The 16,085-nt window shown below is 47.9% G+C and overlaps 1 long non-coding RNA gene across 1 annotated transcript in view; it reads right to left on the reverse strand.

Moving 5' to 3' along the window:
* LOC135967297 (uncharacterized) overlaps positions 1-9,276 on the reverse strand; it is a 130,894-nt gene extending 121,618 nt beyond the window's left edge. Inside the window, exon 1 of the long non-coding RNA XR_010581279.2 lies at positions 9,199-9,276. This is a non-coding gene — a long non-coding RNA (uncharacterized lncRNA). The remainder of the gene's footprint in view (positions 1-9,198) is intronic.
* Between the last annotated feature and the right edge of the window lie 6,809 nt (positions 9,277-16,085).

Consider the following 16,085-nt stretch of genomic DNA (forward strand, 5'->3'; position numbering starts at 1 on the left):
TAAGAAAGCATAAAAGTAGGCCTATTAACAATTACATAAGTCTTTAGAGGCCCTTGAACTACTTCTGCCCCGAGTCCTTCCCTTGCTATTGATGGAAATATGGGAGAAACCAGGAGGTCTGAGCGTGGACCTGGCCGTGCTCCCAGGGGCCGAGGAAAGCACCCATCTGTCCAGTCTTCCCTCCACCCCGCGGGGTTCCCTCTTACCCAGACTCTTGGGCTGACGCGGCTCATGCACTCAACAGCGCCATCATTAAACGTTTAGCTTCGCATCACGAGGGCCTCCTCTGGCCTCTTCTGACCACTCCTGAACCTCCAGTCAGCATTAGTCTGCAGGACACGCGTGGACAAAGTTGATGGATCACGGCCTCCAACGAGGAAGGTGCCAGGCAAGGAGTCGAAGAGCCGGGGATGGAGCAGCCCTCACCCAGGGAGGCGAAGGCCAACAGCGGCCACCACCGAGGACCTCCCTTCGCACCCTGAGGGCAGCTCACCCAGGGAAGCGAAGGCTGACGCCGGCCACCACTGAGGGCCTCGAGGGCTCTCCCCACCCCGAAGGCGGCTGCGATCACATTTTCCCATCGCACCAAGAGACCCCTGTATTGAGCACAAACCTTTCCAACCTTCGAATCAATAAGGAATCACAACACAGACATTCCCTCAATCCAAATGGCCAGCCCACAAAACAGACATGCAATCATACACATTTCCTGTGGGAAAATCAGTCAGTCTCTGGGGCCTCGCGCCAGGGGTGGGGGAGCATCATGGGGAGACGCCCCAGCCCCAGCCTGGCTCCTCCCTCTATAGCTCCTTTTCCCTCCTCTTCCCCCCGCCCCTTCCCACCCCCTCCTAGCCTCAGAGGCTCCTTCCTCAAATTCTTTCCCCTTGATGAAGTCATTCATGCCCAAAATACAAGGCAAAGTCATGGGGGCTCAAGAGAAAATCCATACCGTGGCTCGCGTTTTAGATTCTCATAAGTTTGAGAATAACCAAGCAAGAATCTTTGGCATCTGAATGGTCTGAAGGATTCTGAGCTCAATGTCCTGCACTGGCCCGGAGTGGATCATGGGTGTCTCGGACATCTTCACAACTCTACACCAGTTATTTTGAAACACACCAGCAGAATAGAACCATGTGAATAGCTGCTTCTCAGTTAAAAGTAGGAAAAGACTCCAAAAGCTGCCCTCAAGGAACATCCTTCCCATGAGGAGTTTTCTGCATCGGGCCCTTCAGGCACAGGCAAGGCCCCTGGGCCCAACTCCCTCATCCCTGCGTCATAAAGCAGCAAAGACAGTGGGGAATAAAGCAAGTGAAGGAGTCAGTCCCGCACAAAACGGGCTCCAGAAGCCACAGCTACTCTCCCAGTGTGGGAGCCAAGTTCAGAGACCTGGAAACACCAGCATTCCCAGGGAGGAGGGCAGAACAATGCCATTTCCCCCTAGTTTAGGGAGACACCACCCCACGTCCTCTGGCCTTAAAAGAGGAGAGACTTCACATACATGATTTCAATGACTCCACCACACACAGAAAGTGGGCTCAGGGCTAACACAACCATATAAATGCCTGGCAAAAACACACTAAATGAACACACAGATAAGCAAGGTTCTCCTGTTATCCACCAAATATTCAGAAACAAATCCAGTAAGCAATCTCTTTGCAATCAAAAGACCAATTCAGAGGTGCAGATTAAAAATAAACATACAACTGAACCCTTAATACACCAAGAACCAAATTCCACGGAAGTGTTATCACATCACCACCTCCCAGCTGAAGGAAGCAGCACTGGCCACTGACCAGCTGTTCACTCGTGGATCAGTGAACGAAAGGCAGTGCTGTCCAGGACAATGATGAGATGTTAACCTGAAAAGGGCAAAATTGCAGAGGCTGGAGGGACCTTCCAGGTAACCCGTCCCCCTCAGTGGACAGAGGACCCCCGTGGGACCACAGAGCCCAGAGCTCCAGTGTGTTCGGGGCAAGGACTCAACTGCAACCCTGATGATGTCCGAACGCCTTCTGCCCTTCTGTGTCTCTGCCCCACTAACAGGGAATCCGTGAATGCTAAGGAAATGTAACGCATTTTACAATACATGTAGATTTTTAGCAAATTAAAGATAAACAGTGACAAACTTTGAGAATTAACTAAAATATAGTTCAGTGAATGCCCAAACTCAAAGCTAGTCTCCAAGAGGTGATAAGCTGTGTGTGGTGGTTAACGCCTGTAAATCCCAGCAGTTGGGGAGGCTGACGCAGGAGAATCACTTGAGCCTAGAACGTTGGGGTTGCAGTGAGCTGTCATTGCACTACTGCACCCAGCCTGAGAAACAGAGTGAGACTGTCAAAAACAAACAAACAAAAACAAATTAAAGGAGTTCAAATGAACTCGCCCATACGCTTTAAATTTTCATTTGGGTACATGGGGTGATCTAGTTCCTTTTTCCCTTGCAATACATGAATAATCTAATAATTAAATATAATCTAACAATTACATGGGAAAATTTAATTATTTTCCCATTTCATTATTCCCTATCTCAGGGAAAAAGTTAAAAGTATTCCCTATTTCAGGGAAAAAGCTAAAAATCATTTTAAACCTTCCTTCCACAAAACAGTGTACTCAGTCATCTCTATCTGCTTGATCATGTGGAATTCAGCTTCACATGTCTACAATACGGTTTTTGTGAAACAGCGTTTATGTAGACAGGCGAGAGAAAGAAACACTTGGTCTATGTAGAAGCAGCAGAAGACACGTTTTAACAGAAAAGGGAGAAGATACCACCGTGTGAATCTGGAAATTCTGTCGTCGTCTTGTCCACACACACAGAAAACACCCAAGCACGTGCCTAGTGTCCAACAGGAGCACAGAAAGGACAGGGTTCCTCCAGTTGTTTAATGACCAGCCCCACTTGTCACCGCCACATAACAAAATCCGCACGGCAACTTCAGCACGTTTCATTCACGATTCCACGGAAATCAGGCTGAAGAACATACAGATGTTTTGCCCACATTTAAAAATCCAAGTGTGGGACTCATAGAAATAAAACACATTATGGGTTCACTTAACTTTTCCAAATTTTTACTTGGAGAAACCTATAAAGTTCTTGTCAGTTACATCCTTAAGTTTTCCAGTAATTTTTAAATGCGAAGGTCAGGCAAGACTTGTAAAGAGGTACACACATACGGCCCGGCGTGGTGGCTCACACCTATAATCTCAGCACTTTGGGAGGCCGAGGTTGGCAGATCACGAGGTCAGGAAACCGAGACCATCCTGGCTAACACGGTGAAACCCCGTCTCTACTAAAAATACAAACAATTAGCCAGGCGTGGTGGCGGGTGCCTGTAGTCCCAGCTACTTGGGAGGCTGAGGCTGGAGAATTGCATGAACCCGGGAGGCAGAGCTTGCAGTGAGCTGAGATCTCACCACCGCACTCCAGCCTGGGTGACAGAGGGAAACTGTCTCAAAAAAAAAAAACAAAGGAGGTACACACATACATGCCATGTTCTTCTCTCAAAGAGACGGGCCCTTTTTTAAGATTCCAGAAGTAAATGGGGTTGTCATCCTGCTTTTGAGAGGATGGGCTGTGTTTTAAGCATGAACAGACTTTCCTCCATGCACCAAGGATGCACCATGGGGGCAGTGCTGCCGCCGCCTCCCCAGTCTCTGCTCAGGGTGGGGCAAGGGGAGCTCCGTTGTCTCCCGTATACACCGTCAACAGGCCAGGTGCTCAGGAGGCGGCTTCCAGGACTCGCTGTAGGCATTCGTCAGCAGGGCAGGCAGTGCCTCGTGCTGGTGGGCATCCAGCAGTAAGGGGATCTTGCACTTCACTCCCTGGGCCCAGCCGCAGACAGAGGGGAAAGAGACACCTGTATCGTAACTCATGTGTATTTATAGATACACAGAGACTCTGCAGTGCAAGGTGCGGAACTAGAAGGAATCATGGAAATAAGAGGGAAGACATTTGGTTACGACTGGCAGAGTCACCTCAAGCCTCAGCACTTCCTGCCGGAGCCCTCACTGACCAGACTCCTCCAGGGTCACTGCCACTGCCTTGCCCAGCTCATGACAGGGCAGACAGTGACAGAGCCTCAGAACAACCTCCCACTCCTTCCTCACCAGCCCAGGGGATGAGCTGTTCATGAGTGTCCCAAAGCCTGAATGCGGGAACACAGAGGTGACTGAGCAGAAAGGGGGACAGCCACAATGGCCGCGGGTGTGCAGATATTGCGGGGCACCCCAGCAGCCCTTTCCGTCTTAAAGAGGATGGCCACGGGTGTGCTGATGCTCCCGCGTGACCCAGCCGTCCTCTCCACCTTATAGGGGAATGGCCACGGGTGTGCGGATATTCCCGGGTGCCCCAGAGCCCTTTTCACCTTAAGGAGATTTTCACAGTCTCATATCAGTCTCCAAACTATTCAGTGAGGTTGGAGGAGTATCACTGTGGACCAACACTGATTGGCACCAAGTAAGGGCGATTTTATAACCATGTCTCAACCATGAAACAATCAGGTCTTTGGCCATCTGGTCTAAGCTTTTTCTGTAACAAAGTTGGATAATTTAGTTGAACTTTGGTTTTCCAAAGCTTGTTACAGAAACCACATCTTCCTAGGTGTGGCTCTGTGGTGTCACGTGCACACTTCAGTAGCCAGGCTTGCCAAGACTCACGGCACGTTACACGTTCACCTGAGAAGGCTGCTGAATCATTGAGGGCTCTGGCGTGCTCTGAAATGAATTTGCCACTTCAGCCTACACTCTACTCCCTTGTTTGGTTAAAGAAACCCAAAAAGCAGAATTTGTTTTGGCCAATCGCCTGCTGACCCAACTGCAGAGGTTTTAATTAGAGTACTTTCATTGCATCATAGAAAGCAAAGTCATATAGATCAACTCATTATTACCACTCCAAAGGTTTAGTAAATCTCCAGATAATCAGGCAAACATTTTAAGAAGCTACATTAAGGTTTACAATACTCAAAATTTAAAACTACATCCATGCTCCAAAAAACCACCATTCCCATTTTAGATGGCCAAATGCATATGAGAAAGAAAGAAACGTGCTGAGCGCATTTTTTGGGTAATCTTATGGAGAAACTGCCACTTTAAAAATGGCTCTAGTTCCTGGCTCCAGATGGGTGTGGTGGGTTGCCTCACTCAATTTCAACTCCACCTGAAGCTGGGACACTAGAAATCCATTCGCAGACTCCACGGCACCAGAATTCCCACTTCTGGAAACAGCCAGGAATGCAGACCTGTAGCAGAGAATTCTTTCCTGCCCACCCTAACTGTCCTCTGTGGAAGGCGACAGTCAAAGACAAGTCCACCCCCCTAGTCGCAACTGCACCACGAAGAACCATTTCAAGGTGGGAAGTGATTGATCAGTGGGAACAGGCAGTTTAGCTAATCACTTATAAGGCAGAGAAGGGGGGTTTGAAGGCCTGTATCTGGTCTTGTCCTCGGTAAACGGTCATCCGCCAGTCAGCCTAAGCCACATGGGAAGGGGCTTCTTGCAGTAAAAGTGGGGGCGCAGTTGTGGGGAGGGGGAATGTCTTAACAATCACTGTTTTACAGGATCACAGGGCTCAGGCAATGTTCAGTATTGTCACACACCAAGGTTTTTACAGTCTGAAGAAAACTACAGTCCTAAAGTGTCAGTTCTCAAAGCCCTTAAGTTCCTCCTGCTAAGATTCCCAGAGTCTCCACTTCTTGCACCGAACCCCAACTTGCACAGGCACCTGCGTCTTCCTCCTGCAGCAAATGCAGATAAGAAGCTGTGGCTCTGCTGCAGTAATGATGCCATGCAGCCCTAACACCACAGCAGAGCAATGGCTCTGGCCTGAATGTCCCCAAAACCTCATGCTGAAACCATCTCCGAAGGGATACATTAAGAGGTGGGGCCTTTGGGAAGTCCTGCTCTCAGGACTGGGGTTGGTGTCCTTGTTGGGAGGCCTAGAGGAGCCCTCCTGCTCCTCCACCACGTGAGTTCTGACGAGACGACCGCTGCCACGCAACACCTGTTGAGATGCTGCCGTCTGTGAGCCACAGGCCCTGGGGCACCAGATGTGCAGGTGCCTTGACCTTGGACTGCCTTGACCTTGGACTTTCCAGCTTCCAGAGCTGTGAGCAATAAATGTCTCTTTACAAATCACCCAATCGACAGCAGCCGGACAGAGACAGTAATGTCACAACATGAGTCACTTTCTCAGTGGGCCAGAGGACTCCCCATGAGCCACCACCGTAAAGCAAGAACTCCCTGGAGGATGGAAAGGGGTTCACAAGGAATTCTACCCAGCACCAGGGTGTCTGTCCTTTCTTGCAGGAAGACAGCTGAGCCATGGCAGGAAACTACAGGGTGGGTGGGGCTGGACAGTAATGTGTCACCTGCTCATCTAAGCCTCAGTCTCCTGCCTCTCATCACGACAGTGGGGGTAACACCCCCCTCACCTGAGCTGTTGGGGGAGGTAAGAGTGCTGGGTGATTAACAATTGTTAGTTCCACAGAAATAAGGCAAAGAATCTGCCCCATGTCTTATAAAACCAAATCAGCCCAGGAATTCCACATCACTACTAATTTGCATGGGAAAATACCAGATTCTCCTAAGTTCTGGCATGTCATTTGTATTAATAAAGTTTGCAGAGTTTTCACATACTAAGTATATAAAACAGGAAAATAAATCATGCAATTTGGAGGCTGAAGCAGGAGACTCACTTGAGCACAGGCGGCGGAGGTTGCAGTGAGCCGAGGCCTCGCCACTGTACTCCAGTCTGGGTGACAGAACGAGACTCCATCTCAAAAAATAAAAAAAAAAAGATTTTGCTGCTTCATACTAGTAAAGTGGGCAGACTCTACATGCCAACTCTTATTCAAAGGTCGCCTAACACTGACTCAGGAACTCTGGCCCTGATGTGCTTGGAGTTTTAATCCTAACAGTGTTAAAGACCACTCCCCCAGGAGCTCTGAACAAGTACTCCAGGTATACGCTGAACAAGACCACACACTCTGACCGAAATCTAACTTCCCAGACCCAAACTACAGAACCACAGAAGACACTGCTTCTGTCCAACTTTGTGTTCTGCCATCGTTTGTGTCCATTATTTCCTACAAACCATCTCATTAGAATTTAGGGCACACAAAAGGCCGATACAACAGGGTCACTTTTCAAAGGTTTGGAGGTGAAGAACAGATACAATGCATTAGCTTCCTATTGCTGCTGCAACAAATTACCACAAATGCAAACCTCCTCTCAGCCCTGGAAGTCAGGAGTCCCAGGGCTGAAGTCAAGGGGTCAGTAGCTTGTATTCCTGCCTGGAGTCTCCCAATTCATAGAAGCCACCATGCAGCTTGACTCACAGCCCCACACCCCTCCTACCACTGCCCCGGCCTCAGCCCTGCACCCCTCCGGACCCTGCCCCTGCCCCACACTCGCCCTCACCCCCACAGCCCTCTGGCCTCTATCTCGTCCTCAGGTCTCCTCCTCTGAGGCAGACCCTCGTACTGCCTTCTCAAAAGGCACATGTGAAGACACTGGACCCACCTGGACAACCCAGGGTCCTCTCCCATCTCACTGTCCGTTACACTCACATCTGCAAAGCCTCTTTTGCCATGGAAACTTCATTAGACTAACAATCATTTAACAAGTCCATTCTAATGATGTGAAAATTGGCATTGTTTTCCTCCTAATGAACAGATCAGTCACCCATGTAACCTATAAATATTTGACTATTAAATATACAATACTGTAGGAGACAAAGATGAGGAAGACGGTTCCTCCCTGAAAGACGACTGGACCCTAGACGGAGGGATAAACATTCTGAACAGAATCAACATAACTCAACATTTGAGTCGGAGAGGTCAAGCAATAAGACGTTCAAAGAAGCAACCAGAAAGTATGTACTGTGCCCGTAGTTCACATCTGCGCCTGGCGTCATGAGTACGAGCATGCGGACACGCACACAGGGCCCAAGTGTAAGATCAAATATAAGGAGCTTTCCACTGTAGTATTTAACTAGATCTTATTACAAAATAGCCTCCTGATTTTTATCCAAAAAGTTCTCCGTAATTAAGGAAATTAATTTTCCCCTAAAAGGCATTTCTCTAGCTATCATTCCATATAAACTAAATGGGTATATTAAAGAAAAAAGACAAGGCCGGGCGCGGTGGCTCAAGCCTGTAATCCCAGCACTTTGGGAGGCCGAGACGGGCGGATCACGAGGTCAGGAGATCGAGACCATCCTGGCTAACACGGTGAAACCCCGTCTCTATTAAGAAATACAAAAAACTAGCCCGGCGAGGTGGCGGGCGCCTGTAGTCCCAGCTACTCGGGAGGCTGAGGCCGGAGAATGGCGTAAACCCGGGAGGCGGAGCTTGCAGTGAGCTGAGATCCGGCCACTGCACTCCAGCCTGGGTGACAGAGCGAGACTCCGTCTCAAAAAAAAAAAAGAAAAAAGACAAATGTTTGACTTTGGGGGTTTGCCTACGACTTGAATAAGCATGATTTTCTTCTGGCCAAGCAGGGAGCAGCTGGACCAGACTGGAGGGAAGGAAGAACAAATTTCCACTCTGACCTCAGTTGGGCACCAGAGTCTTCCCTGTCAGAATGTGGGTGTGGTGCTTCCCACACACCAGCCTCTGACGAAACTCAGCCCAAGGGTGTGGGAAAAGGCTGTCTACTTCTGAAAAATCTACAAAGTGCAGACACATCAAAAGCTTCAGAAGACTGTAAAGGGCCAAGGAGACCACTACACCCTTGGAGTTTACAGAAAATGGTCAGCATCACACGTGCCTGAGGTCCAGGGTCAGCTCCCGGCTGCCGCGACGCCGTGAACGCAGCCCTGGCTTCCCCTCTGATGCAGAGAGCTGGTCACTCTGCCGGCAGCACTCAGAGCTCAGAACATTCTAGAGGAAAGCAACGTGTTCCTTTTAAAATGGGGAACCGGGGCAGCACAACTGAAGCTCTACGACTGTCTCAACTACTGGGTTTCGGGGTAGCATTAGGAAATCGTGAGAATCCAAATCTCAATTTCATACAGATTCCAGATTCACTGCAGGTTCCAGAATTTCCTGAGACATTCTTCCAATTTATCACTCAGGATTCCCTTGCCAAAGCTAATAAAGTCTACATTCCTTACGGAAAACCCACCATAAGCACCACCACAAATAAGATCAACTGACTGACGCCCGCCCTTCGCACCAAACATAGAAACTGTTACTCACACAAGACTGTGCTGGAGGCAGCTCTCAGCTGAAGCCGAATCCGTGAGACTTCATTATCCCCCATTTTGGATCGAGTGTGAAGACTGTCAGCAAACCAGGGCCCCAGTGTAAAGCAGAGAACAGATCCTCTGATGCCTGCCTGAACATTTCCTTCCCACCTCTGTCTTGGATATTGAACACCCTCAGAGCTACTGAGTCACCCACATTTGCAGGTCATTTATCCAGCCACCAGGATAACACAATTATGCGATAAAAATGCCTTCTCAGGGCTTTGTCATACTCAACAAAGAAGCTCAGAAGGCTAGGTAAGCGCAAGAAAGGGGGAAGCGTCCTCCAAACAGACAAAAACCAAGGAAAACCGTGCAGAGACTCGAGAGAGAGCAGAAACACAGCCCGCTGTAGCCTTTCAGGTCCTGCTGGCCGCAGCCCTGCGTTACGTGGCACCATTTCCACAGATGCATCCTGCTGGGCCCACTTGAAAGGTCCCGCTTGCGAGACACTCACCCCCACTTCCAGCTCCTGCAAGACCCGCTGCAGCCCCACTCCATCCTGGGGGCCGACTGTGCAAGTCTTCTCGGCAGAGACCCCTCAGAGCCTACTCAGTGTCTGAGACTGGGAAGCACCAAGGATCCAGAAAGGCACAATCCCGTTCTCCTCGTGCTGCTTTCTGGGTTCCAAGTTGTCTAACGAGTCCTGCATAAACCCCGGGCTGGGGAGCCAGCCAGGGCCCAGCAGCACCCAGCTCATGCGCTCCACTCACCCCACAGAGGACCACGGAGGCCCCAGCACGCTCTGTCCGCGGGGCAAGACACCAGAAACAGCCACAGTTCAGGGTTCTGCCACCCGCCCCGCTGCCGTCATTACCTCCTGGGATCTGAATTCTCATTGGTTGCAAAGGTGATCCCACAGCTCCGCTGCCTTAATTACCTGCTGGGATCTGAAATTGTATTGGTTGGAAAGGGGATCTCATTGCTCAAGCACTCCCTGCTGCCTCCTTGCAAACAACATAAAAAATCCAAAACCCCTTGTAAAGAACGTTTACTATAACCTCAAAACAAGACACATCCCGAGACCAAGGAAGATACACACGCACATCTGACACCCGGTGGACGTCAGTGACCGACGCCACGGCTTCCGTGTGGCGTGTGAAGCAGGAGGCCTGTCACGATGACTCAGGCTGGGGTCTGAATGGGGGTCTTCCAAGCAACTAGGCAACCAGGACGCACACCCCAAAACCCAAGTCCCCGCACGCATGTACCTCGCAGAAATGCTGCGTGGCCATCGACGCCAGTTGTGAACCAAGACCGATCTGTGTCCTGTGGCCCTCACAACGTCCGTACATGCCTGGGCCCAGCAGAGGCCCGCACGGCACCCTGCTCGCCTCCAGTGGGGCTCTCTCCTGCCAAAGGGGATGGCCCTGAAGTCCGTTGAGATTTCCAAAGCTCTACAAAGTCGTGCTTCCTCCTGCTTGTTCAGAAGGCCTAAAGCCCTGAAGACACCAGTGAGAATTGACCTAGCCTCTTAAGGCAGCTCAAATACCTAAACACAGGAACGCTGGACCTCTCTGCCCTCGAGAGCAGCCGATAACACACTGGGCTAAGCAGAAGGTACAGATGTCACATCCAGAAGCCAGTGGCGCTCAAGATTGCATTCCAGGAGCCGCCCATGTGAGTCCCTCCAAGGCTTCCAAGTCCCACTTGATTGTTTTCATCGTATCTCTATAACATCAGAGACATTATATCTCACGGTATCTATGAGATCGTCTCCACTTTTATGAGCACATATGCTCCCTGACTTACCATGGGATGAAACTGTTCCAATAAACCCAGCGTAAGCTGAAAATATCCTAAATAGAAAGTGCATTTGACATCATAGTTTCAACTTACAACGGGTTCATCCAGAGGCAGCCCATCTTGGGCCAAACAATGCACTGAGTGTGACTAGTTCACACCATCACAAGGTTGAAAAAAAAAATCAGATATGTAACAATTGGGAGCCAGGGACCCTCTGTATTGGGGCTCCTGTCTTCAGAGACAACAGAAACCTCTTCTTAGACAAGAATCACAATTTATAATCCTCAAAATGTTAAACTTAGTTTAACAATCTAGACGTTCAAACAAAGCCAAAGTAGGCCCACAAGGCCGTTTGTGCCCTTCACTAAGACGCACGACTCTATAATAACCCTCACCACAGCCCCTCAGGGTGGGTCCCAGAGGCAGTTGAGGCTTGTGGCTACGGACACTAACGAAACCAAAATCAGAGTACGCAGGTGCAGTCAAGTCATATGACTTCTCCACTAGCATGTGCACAAATGTTCATCAGCAAATCTCATCTTCGCTTTACCTCCCTCCCATGACCTAAAAAGGAGTCCACTACACACACCCATACACACACACACCACTTCAAAAACATAATTAGTACTTGCATTCAATTCTGGGCATTCGGAATAGACCTAATGGGTGATTAAATCTTTCCTCCAACCCATTGCTTAGTCTTCTTAGAGGATGAAGGATTTTGCATAACACAAGTCAACATATAAAAGATCTGCTATAGAAACAGACTTTCAAGTGGTCCTCATTAGAGTGATTCAACTAATATACAAAGGACCCAACACACAGTGTATATTAGAAGAATGATTAATTTGTTCCCCTAAAAATCCTAATATCTACACAGAAAAAATACCCAATACACATTTTATCATTCTTTACCAGTATAGTCATACAAAGGAGTATCACAAAAGCAAAAGAACACATTTGGTTTGACTCACAGTTCTAAGTTTAATATAAAATTGCTAAAACCACCAAGACAAACATGACTATGAAATATTTAACGATCTTCACCTAAATTCAAGTCACCATTCAACCACCAATACCTCTGCTCTCCTTACGGGAACTTTCCAAAAGTAAATTCTGGAATTAACAGGACAAAATTTTCTGGTGACAGAAATTAGGAAGAAATTGGTTGAAGGCCGTTCCTTGGCTGTCAAACTTTTTCTCAATAATATTTTGTAAAATAAAAGCGTCAAACAGATCTTTACATTAACTTACAATCTATCAAGCAATACTGGAGCAAGCTTTAAATATTAGCCACATTCTGTCAGGGCTGACTAACATTAAATCAGTATCAGTCTCATGTCTTGTAGGATCCACAGCTCATCTTCTTAAAACCACTTAAGATTTCATAATTAACTCAATTAAACAATGTAAGTCATCTCCTTGATCTTTGACATGAAGGGGTAATTTTCCCCCAAAATAGTACCTCTTTCCTTGACATGATTTAATCTGTGGTTAGAGTATTTAACAGGATTTCTTTCCTTCTTAGAAAATAAAATATACACCTTTCCAATATGAAAAACTCTAACTGATAATGCCATAGCTTACCCAGGTCAAAAGCATTTTTTTTTAAGTTAAAAAAAGAACCTAACTGCATCTTTGGACCTTATGTGAGGTAGTGTCCAGGGTCACTGGGACCCCTACTTGGCCAGTGTAGCTGGGTACCAATTAAAGACAGAAACCCAAGCATTCACTCAAAGCCCCTTCCCAGCTGTTCATCCTAGTGGAAGAAGCCATGAGTACAAACGAATGCGGCATTCTACGGAGGGCTTTGGGGATAGGCTGCTTGAGAACATCAAAGTGGCTCACGTCCCCCGAGTATAAAGCCAGTGACTGCTCTCAGCTTCCATCCACAGTAGCCAAGGTCTGGAATCACCTGAGTGCCCGTCAACAGGGGATGAAGGGAACGTGGCCCGAACACACACAGGAGCAATACTCCACCACACAGCGGAGAGCCCTGTCATCCGCGGCAGCATGGATGGAGTTGGAGGACATTACGTTAAGCAAACGAGTCAAGCAAGGAAACGGCTCATGTTCTCACTCATAAGCAGGAGCTGAGAGCAGATCTCATGGAGGCCAAAAGTAGGTGGTCAACAGGGCCCAGCAGAGCCCACTCATAAGCAGGATGGGCAGAGGCTGGTAATGTGCACAAACACACAGCCTAATGGGAACACGAGACCTACTATTGATAAATCAGCAGGGGGATGGCAGTGGGTCATCTACTGTGTATTTCAAAACAGCTAGGAGAGAATAACTTAACATAACCAGCACAAGGAAAAGAAACTATTTAAAGTGAAAGACATCCCAAGTACACAGATTTCATCAATATAGGGGTGAATCAAGGTATCACATGCACTCTGAAAATATGTACGTATATTATGTATCAACAGAAACAAAAACCAATGACAGAACCATTTGCGAAGCACGTGCAGGAGAAGAATGGGAAGCCTGACATGGTGTGGCTGTGTGTCCCCACCCAAATCTCATGCTGAACTCTAACCCTATGTTGGAGGTGAGCCCTGGTGGGAGGTGATTGACTCATGGGGGTGGTTTCTAATGGTTTAGCACAATCCCCCAAGTGCTGTCCTCATGATCGTTCTCCTGAGATCTGGTTGTTTGGAAGTGCATGGCACCTTCCCCTTCACTCTCTCTCCCCTTCCAGCCATGTGAAGACATGCCGGCCTCCCCTTCACCTTCCACTCTGATTGTCAGTTTCCCCAGATGTAGAAGCCTGTACAACCCACAGAACTGTATGCCGATTAAACATTTTTTTTCCTTATTACCCAGCCTCAGATAGTTCTTTATAGCAGTGGAACAACAGTACAGTCCTCAGGACCAGCAATGTTTTCCTTCTACCCAGCGGCCAACAAGGTCCTACACCGTAGCTGGTTTTCCAAAGCTTTGCCAGAATGCTGAAGCTGTTTTGGGGATACTAACTTTCCCCATCTCTGGCAAACCAGATGGGGCATCCTATTTGCCTCTTACCACCTTTCTCAGAGAAACCCCACCTCTGAAACAGCCTCCACCAGGGGCCTCCTTCAGCAGCAACAAAGCTGAGTGTTCCTTGCACTTCCCTTCTTCTGAACAAGTCAACATCTTAAGCTTGTTTTTCCATCTTCCCAGCTCATTGAAAAAAATATCTTATGCTTTCTATTTTCCTGACACACACACATGGAAGAGAAGTGCCGTGAGGGCAGGGGCTCTTGTTTTCCCGGATCTGAGCCTGGCCCTCAAACACTAGCCGAATACTAACACGATATCCAGAGGCAGAAATGCAAATATCCATATGACTTCAAATACCCTAAGGACCTAACAGGCCGAGTGGCCCATGTAACTATGGTGTGCTGGGCCATTCAACTGGTGTCCAAATCCCTGTCCAAGTGAGCTCTTTAATTTCGAGACTTTTCAGACAGCTGTTTTGTTGTTGTTGTTCTGTTTTGTTTTTATTAAAGGGATATGTTACAATTATAATCAAGAATATCCCAGGCCGAGTGTGGTGGCTCGTGCCTGTAATCCCAGCACTTTGGGAGGCCAAGGTGAGCGAATCACCTGAGGTCAGGAGTTCAAGACCAGCCTGGCCAACATGTTGAAACCCCGTCTCTACTAATACAAAAATGAACCAGCCATGGTGGCAGGCACTTATAATCCCAGCTACTCAGGGGGCTGAGGCAGGAGAATGGCGTGAACCAAGAGGTGAGGCTGCAGTGAGCCAAGATCGTGCCACTGCATTCCAGCCTGGGCAACACAGCAAGACTGTCTCAAAAAAATAAAAATAAACCAATACTCCCAGTTAGTTCTTCACCAATGTCAGATACCTCAGTTTAAAGAAAAATATGAAAGCATGTTTTCATATTTCAGTGTTGAATTTAACCATATCTTTTAAGAAGATATGAAGATAGAACTTCCTCAAGGATTGGGGGAGAGAAAAGCAGTTAAGAAAATCTTAAAACCTCAGGAGAAAAACAAGTATGGGTTAAGACCTCAAGGCAAAACTTTTTCTTTGCACTTTGATTTCAAAAGAACAGAGATGCCCAAATTATGAACTCTCCCATCTGCATTTTATATTCGTCTGTGTCCTTTGAAAGGCTGGAGATGGGATCCCAGGTTCCAAAGTGCCTGGCCGTGGCTCACATCAGGCGGCATCTTTCACAGCCGTTTACTCCCCTGACTCTGCCTAGAGAGCTCTGTGGCCCAATTTACAAAAAAAAAAAAAAAAAAAAAAAAAAAAAAAAGTCCTAATTTACTCACGTTCATCACTTTGAGCAGAGTCTCAAGAAATGAGACAAATATTGAGACTCCACAGAAGCAAGTACTCTCTTCCAAAAAGTCAAGTGTCAGGTTCCCATGAGCCAGGCAGCTTGCTTACAGAAAGCACTGGCTGACTTGCTGGTTGAATGTTAAATGCATTTAAAATGTTAAGTGATCAAACGCCCCTCCTCGTGGGTGGGCGCGTTGAGCTGGCTGCAGTAGTGATGCAGACCACGTTCTTTCCTTTGGTTTTGCTTCAAGCAGAGCACCCCACACCCAGGAAGAGGCCGAAGGACGGCATCGAGGTCTAGGACAGATTTAAGGAGAGCTGCAGGCTGACTGCCTCATCTGCAAATAGTCTCTCATTTCAGAGAAAATCACTGAACAGAGTTCATAACACGTGAATTTTTAAAATTCATATTTCTAATTTCATCCCATTAGAACTTTTGAACCTCCACCTCCCACCTAGAGAACGTCAGCTCAAGCCGATCACAGCGCAGTGCGATTTTCTATAAATAATGTGCACGCCTGCATCTGAGCTGAGATGTGAATGTCTGGAATGTGCCTGCCAGGCCCAGGAGGAACTGCAGCAAGTGTGGGGACACAAGCCGCTAAGGAATCTGATTTGGAGGGAACTGGAGGCAACTAAAACTAGGTCCACTGGTTTTTCTTGGTAAGGTTTGACCAGGCAAACTGTTATCACTGTTGCTAATTTATGGTAATTGGCATGGGGACTTAACAGTAAGTAATTAGAGTAATTACAGAATTTGCTACTCAATTACAATGGCACAGATTCCTGAGAATGGA

This window comes from Macaca fascicularis, chromosome 15 (genome assembly GCF_037993035.2).
Source record: "Macaca fascicularis isolate 582-1 chromosome 15, T2T-MFA8v1.1".
Classification (NCBI taxonomy): Eukaryota; Metazoa; Chordata; class Mammalia; order Primates; family Cercopithecidae; genus Macaca; species Macaca fascicularis.